Genomic DNA, 7250 nt, shown 5'->3' on the forward strand with positions numbered 1-7250 from the left:
AACAAGAAATTGCCTGGAGTTGGCACTCAGCCGCAGGTCCATAGCAATTTACTCTATAACTCAGACCCAATAATAGCTTGCATGATAAAATAAAAAATTGAAGAAAGAAAAACAAAAGCCAACACTCCTTCATTCAGCCAATCTTTCAACAAATATTTAAGGAGTGCCTGTTATGTACTCTGTGAAGGTTGAGCAGCTTATTAAAAATCTCTTCTAGAGGATCTCGTCATGAAGGCCAGATGCATTATCGATCAATATTGATCACTCACTGGCAAGGTCATTGACTTGAAAAGATCCAGAGTAAATTAGAAACACAAAACTCCGTTAGGAAGTGATTGATAACAAACAAAATCAAACTGAAAAAATGTACTGTTGCCTTTTATTCACTTTAAATCTTGATATGTATTAAATCTTTGTGTTTGTTTCTGATAAATAATCCAAGGAGTCATATATAGATATCTACATAGAGATGTAGACATAGGAATATACATACATTTGCTATGTGGATATATATGAAATTTCATATATATACTTATATACACATGTGGATTATCTGGATATGAAATATCATTCAGAGTCAAAACTGAATTTAAACTTTCAAAAAATACAGGTGAGACATGTAGTCCCTACAGTCTGTACAAATATAAGGTTTTTTTTTAAAGGTTTTATTTATTAATCAGAGAGAGAGCACGAGTAGGAAGAACAACAGGCAGAGGGAGAGGGAGAAGCAGGCTCTCCACTGAGCAGGGAGCCCAATGCAGGCCTTGATCCCAGAACCCTGGGATCATGACTTGAGCCGAAGGCAACTGCTTAACCCACTGAGCCACCCAGGCACCCCTGTGCAAATATAAGTTGCTAAATGTTTGGAGAGGACCGATATGTGACCTGATATACAGAAAAAAAAAATTGGATTGTTAAGAGTATATTCCAAATCCTTGATGTTCTGCCAAGGACCTATGAGGTTGCCGATGGGATTTTAGGAGAGTATGTAGGGCTGGACATATGATGTTCATCTCCGCAGGCATCTTTGCAACCCAAGTATCTTTTTCTGTCCTAAGGGTAATATTTTTATTTGACAAAAGGGTCACTGCTTATTAGAAGGTTTGAGAAAGACAGTTGTAGGGGATATCTTATGAAATCAAATCCAAGTGTCAGAAGTGTCACCATCGAAAACTAACAAGCATTTCCCTGACTTATGTATATGAATAACCATCCTGCAAGCACAAAGCCCTGGGCAAGTTTTATTTTAGGAGCCCTTCATTTCTCATCTCTTCTCTTCCTGCCCACTCTATTCTGGACATAGAATATTTCACAGATATGCCCTTAATTGTCACATGGGTCGCAGAAAATGTTATTTTTGTTCTGTAAACGATTACAAGCCTGTTTTCAAATCTTAAAGTACTTCCTAAATACTTCCTAAATCCATGCTGTCAGCAGTCTCATGATTTCCAGTGCAGTGATTCTCGGCTTCTACAAGGATTTGGGAAGATACTTGATTCCAGCTTCAGTTCACCTCTATAATCCCTCTCTTCCCACTGCAGGTTTTCTCTCTGTCCAGTATGTTGTGTTATTTCATCTAAATACCCAGAGAAACCACAATGAGGTCCATACGCTTTTGTCTTTTCTACCCCTTTTTACCATCCCTTTGCAACTTCCTCATTTCTGTTTTCCCTTCCCAATTCCGTTTGCCCAGTTGGGATGCTTCATGTTCGTGGGCCTCTTCTTTTAGAAAAATACTCTCTGGTTGCCCAAAGCCCACTGGGTTACCCCAGCCAACACTTCTGCTCCTTCTGGACAATGTCTTACATCATCCGTCTCTCTCCCACCCAAGAATTGCAGCTGTTGCCCACTTGTTTATTTATTCAATCCTAATTAAACTGTTTGCCTAAAGAGGGTAAAACCAGGAATACTGGAAAAAATAGTGAGCTAAAAAGACATGGTCTTGTCCTCAAGGAGATTTGAGTAGAGTGGGAAAGAATTTCAAGTAAGCTGACCGTGGCCCATACTGGTGTTGTGATAGGGTAGGATGAAAGCTGTAGGACTAGTTCTTTACAGAGGCTCTTAGATATTGGGCATTGAGGAAGACTTCTCTGGAGGGATACGTGGAAATATAGTAAGTGAAGAAGAGAATTTCCACGGGGGAAGGGAAAGTGTTTCAGGAAGAGGGAACATAGGAGAGAGAGAAAACATGCTATTTGAAGGACAGATAGATATTTGGTGTGTTTAGAGCTTAGACAGTGAGGAAGGCACTGATAAAGCATGAGGCTATGGCCAGATCTGGGAGAACCATGTAAACTGTTTTAAGAGTCCGTACATTGTCTACTGTACAACAACAGGGGCTACAGAAAAATTTGCTCAAAGGGAGTGAAGAGAGGGCTTGAAGTCTTACAATAATGGCTGTGAATCCAACGCGGAAGATAAGTAGTTCAGGCAGGACTGAGAGCAAGTCTGAAATACACACACACACACACACACACACACTTTTTTTTTTTTTTGTAGCACCAAAACAGATTGGCATTGAGCTACAAGTTCTTAATCAAAGTCTCATTACTTTGATCCAGAGTAGTTATTATCTACATCTCCAGATAGAAATAGATGAACTATAGACTTGATTCCCTTAAGTAATAGAGCTCCATTGCTCTATTACTTGTCTCTACACTGACTACTTAAAATATGGTCCATGGACCAGCATAATTACCATCTCCTCGGAAAATTTCAGAAATATGAATAGCAGTTCCCACCTCAGACCTACTCAATCCAAATCTGCATTTTAACCAGTTCCCTAACTGATTCATTTGCACATTGTTGTTTGAGAAGCCTGTTCTAGAAATCTACCTCAGTCTCCCCGACCCTTAGTTCTAGCTCTAGATTGTAGAGACAGATATACATTTATTAGTAAGATAAAACATAGACAAATGAGTAAACATTAAACTCACTTTTCACTTTATATCTTTAAATATAAGCAACACCCCCAAATGATATTTCCACATCAGTCTCCATCTCAAGGTAGAGTGGCTACAAGTTTTATGAGGTGGATCGATTACAAGTTGTATGAGTTGTAAAGGTGGGAAGCTTCAACAAATAAGGATTCTTCCCCAAATTATCTCTGGGGTATTATTGAACTTCTGCCTTCCAGTATTTCAACTGTCAGGCTACCTCACACTGTGGATAGCCTGACATTGCGCAAATTTAATTCTTTTGGCCCTTGCCTCTAATAATATGCAATGGGCCTTCTTTTAATCATACTGCCTTAAAATGTTTTCTTAGGCATCTATTTCATTTCTAAATTTCTGTCAAAAATTTCTGCAATGCCCAAGCACCCTAATCACTTTCTTTTCCGTGTTTGACACAATGACAGTTTATGGGAGAAACAAATGATAAATAAACAAGTGACCATCAATAGTCTGTTTACAATAGGAAGTTTTAGGGTTGTGTTAAGTGGGCAGAGATTCAGCCCTATCTCCTGTGTTTATAATTTCTGGCCTTAAGCCTAGTGCAGAGAAAACAGTTAGCAGTAATGACGACTTCAATGGCACTTAAGATTCTCAACTATCAAAACATGTTCAAAAATGGTTAAGAGTTCTGCAACCACCTGGATAGGGAAAATAAACATTGACCTGAAAGTGAGGAGATCTGGGTTCTACTAATTAGCTGTGACTTCACACCTACTTTTCCTAACTGGCCCCGAGTGTCCTCATCTATAACACGGAGGAAGTAGACTAGACAATCTGAATATTTTAAGATTCTACATGCATTTCATTTATCTGAAAATTGGTAATCCATATGTGCTGCATAATGATGGGAACACTTGGGAAAGCATAATGTCCAATTAACCAGCACACTGCTATTTCCCGGACATCCTGAATTAGTGGCAATGCACACTCCTGCATGCAAGCCGCCTCTCTCAATCACGCTCCTTGAAGTGGCAATTTTTTGCCAAGTCTAACCAGCAGTTCCTTTGACTTGTTGCTGTTTATTTTTCCCCTCCAAGCTAACTAAAAGATTATACCTTTCCTGAAGCTTATGCCAGATGCTTTCATCCCTGTCATAAAATCATGAAGAAAATGTCTCTTGGAAAGTCTTTGACTCGATCAGCAGCATTTCCACAATCCCAGCCTTACACAGTCACTTGCTGATGTCTTTCTCCTTTAATTGTAGTCCTGAGAATGAAGCAACTCAAAATGGTTCATTGGCCTTGTCCTCCTCTCCTTCGAGAAGCCAGGAAGGCTCTCTCTCTCTTCTCTTTAAAGGCTCATTCTTACTGTTTCCCAACCCTGGCCCCCGGAGAAAAGCATAAGGAGCACACGGGAATCAAAAGCCGCCTTAGCCTTTCCCTCCCTGTCACTACTTTCTTAAGTATCTCTTTTTGTTTACAATAACCCTACTTATTATTAAGATACAACCAAAGCCAGATTTGTTTCAGGCTTGAAGTTGAGTAATGCAACACTGTCATCACCAAAGAGAAATCCATTTTGACTGATTCCCTTGCCCAATCTGAAACAAGTGCAATGCTGTTGTCTCCTCTAACATCTCTAGCAACGATGGTATTGATATTTTTCATCAATGCAAATTTGCATTATACTACACGCTTTACAGAGTCATCTCATTTTATCCTTAGAATTCCCCAGGAGAGTATTTTTATCTTCATAGTATAGTAAGGAAACAGAGGCTAGCAGGGATTTGCATCTGGATTATTCTGACTTCGAGCTCCTCTCCTTCCCCTGTGTCAGCTGTTGCCACTTCTAACATGGGTTGGGTTTTGGGGAGAAAAGCCCAACAGGGATCCATCTAAAAGGAGATAGTCCAAGGATACTTAGTGTTTATGATTGAGTTGGCTGTCCCTGATTTCTCTTTTTGGGTTTTTTTTTTCTTTTCTTTTTTTTTTTTTTCCATCTGTTCCTATCTGAGCTTTAAGAGTAGAGGACATTTTATTAACCTCTCTCATCTGCTAGGGCACTATTTCCCAAATTTTGATGTACTTACATATATTCAGGGGGAACTAGAGACTGAGTAGCTAAGGCAGGGCCCAATAATCTACATTTTTTAAGTTATCTATGTTTGAAAATATCTCTTCCCTCAGTAGAGAAACATCATGAAAAACACAAGAACATCCTGTCTTTTCTGTCCTAAGCAAAGAATAGAAAAATCCCAGGTATTGGAAAATAAACCACGAGTGAATTTTTTTCCCTTTTCCATGCAGGCTCTAAATCAAGATATTTTATCATAGATATGGATTAATATTACCTGTGAGATCCAGTGTTTTCCTAGTCTGTCTCTCGCTCTAGAATGTTTAGGTTATCCCCTATGACCCTAAACCGTTCTTCATTCTTCATAGGCTTTCCTGAAGTTAATGACGAATCCTTCCTAGTCCCAGATGGTTTCTTCTAGGTTTCAAAATACTATCCTGCCCAAAGTAAATAGATATTTTGTTTTCCCTGCTCTGAGCTTTTCTTTAACTTAAGCAACACTTGCTAACTGTGTGACTTGGCAAATTATTTATTCTCTTATAGTCTCTGTGGCCAATATACATCATAGTACAAGTGTAAGGCTCCTTCCAAAGTTGAGCTGTGCACATCCTGTGCAACTGTCTGAGGGGAACCTAAAAATGAATTAGTGTTTTTAAATGATTTAGCACAACTCCTGACATTTCCATCCCCAATAGTACCTGTTCTTTAATATTTGCCCCCCTTTGACTTTTTCTGCCTGATTTGTATTTAAATTCTTGAAATATGTTTACTAGTCATTTTTTAAGGTTAATTCTACTTGCTTACCAAGCTTGACTCTTTCATTATGACTCTAAGATAATGAAGCCAGTTATGTGAGTGACCCTAATATTACCTAAATTGTGAATTTGCCTGAGTTCATTCCCTTTCTCTTGCCACAGTCTGCTTGTGACCAGTGACATAACTTTCTAATATGGCTGGCTGAGGTTAAGGGTGCAGTCTATAACTATGAAGCCAGTTTTTTTCTCTGCAAAATACTAACTAGCCTGCCCAGAAATGGAACCAACTACCTTGACCTCATTAACACTACACTCCAAACAGCTGAGCATTTTGTTTTCATTATTTTAATAATGTGGTGATGATTATAAGATACAGAATGAATAGTACTGAATCTAGAAATTTCATTATTCCCATTAATCATGCAAATCAATGGAAGTATGTAGAAGAGAGGGTGAATTCGAGTACTCAATGGAAATCATAGATTGGACAAATAGATTTGAGCCTGGATATGTGGTTGGCGTGTGTGTGTGTATGTGGTGTGCGATGAGGAGAAAGGATGGGGAAAGAGAGAAAGAGAAAAAACTCTGCTTTCTTTAAGCAAGAGTAAGATGTACTAAAACAGATAATTGCAGGTGTGGAAAGGTAGTGGGGTAAACTATAGAATTCCCTTCCCTCACTCTTTTTGCATTTTTATATCCTTTAAATACCACTAAAGTGAATGATTTAGGAACAACTTGACAAGAGAAGAAGAAATATTTAATCTGTTACATATTGTATCAACTTCATTTTTTTATCTTTTTGTTCTGAAAATTTATCAGAAAATATTGTCTAGATAATTGGGTATGTACACACTACTGGTATTGGAGATATATATGGTGTGTGTGTGTGAGAGAGAGAGGGAGAGATTCAACTTTTATTGGGAAGGTACAGATCGGGAAATTGGGAACATAAAAATGGAACAAACTGGACAAAATCCCTGCCCTTGTGAAGATTCATTCTGGAGGGAGGAGTTAGACACAAAATACCTGAATGAGTGAATGAATGAGTAAGTTAAAGTCATATATTAATAAAACCTATGAAGCAAATTAAAAATGTAAATGCTTAGAAATGGTCTGGAGAGGAAAGATGCCATCCCATAGGTTATTGTGCTTTGAAACTGGGGGGCAAATATTTTTGGATTTCATAGTTAAAGAAATTGTCCCAGTATGGGGGCATGTCACAGGACTGGCTCTAGAATTGTGGAGGAGAAGGTATTTCTGCCATTATGTATTTAAAAAGGGATTTAAGGCTCAAAGCATAAACCCATATGCCTCTAAAGCCACCCCCTCGCCCACAGCCTCCCAGTGCACAAAGCAAGGTTTGATGGCCCTTTCCACACCTCCCACCTGGCTGGCAGCTTGCGGACCTGTCACTGACCATTGGCACTGTTTACAAATGGGGTGCACAGAACAGTCAGCCCCAGGGATGATCCTGGCCTCTTTTTACCTCACTCCAAGGACTGGGGTTTGTCTGTGTGATTTTAAGACT

This window comes from Meles meles, chromosome 4 (assembly GCF_922984935.1).
Source record: "Meles meles chromosome 4, mMelMel3.1 paternal haplotype, whole genome shotgun sequence".
In the NCBI taxonomy this organism is placed as follows: Eukaryota; Metazoa; Chordata; class Mammalia; order Carnivora; family Mustelidae; genus Meles; species Meles meles.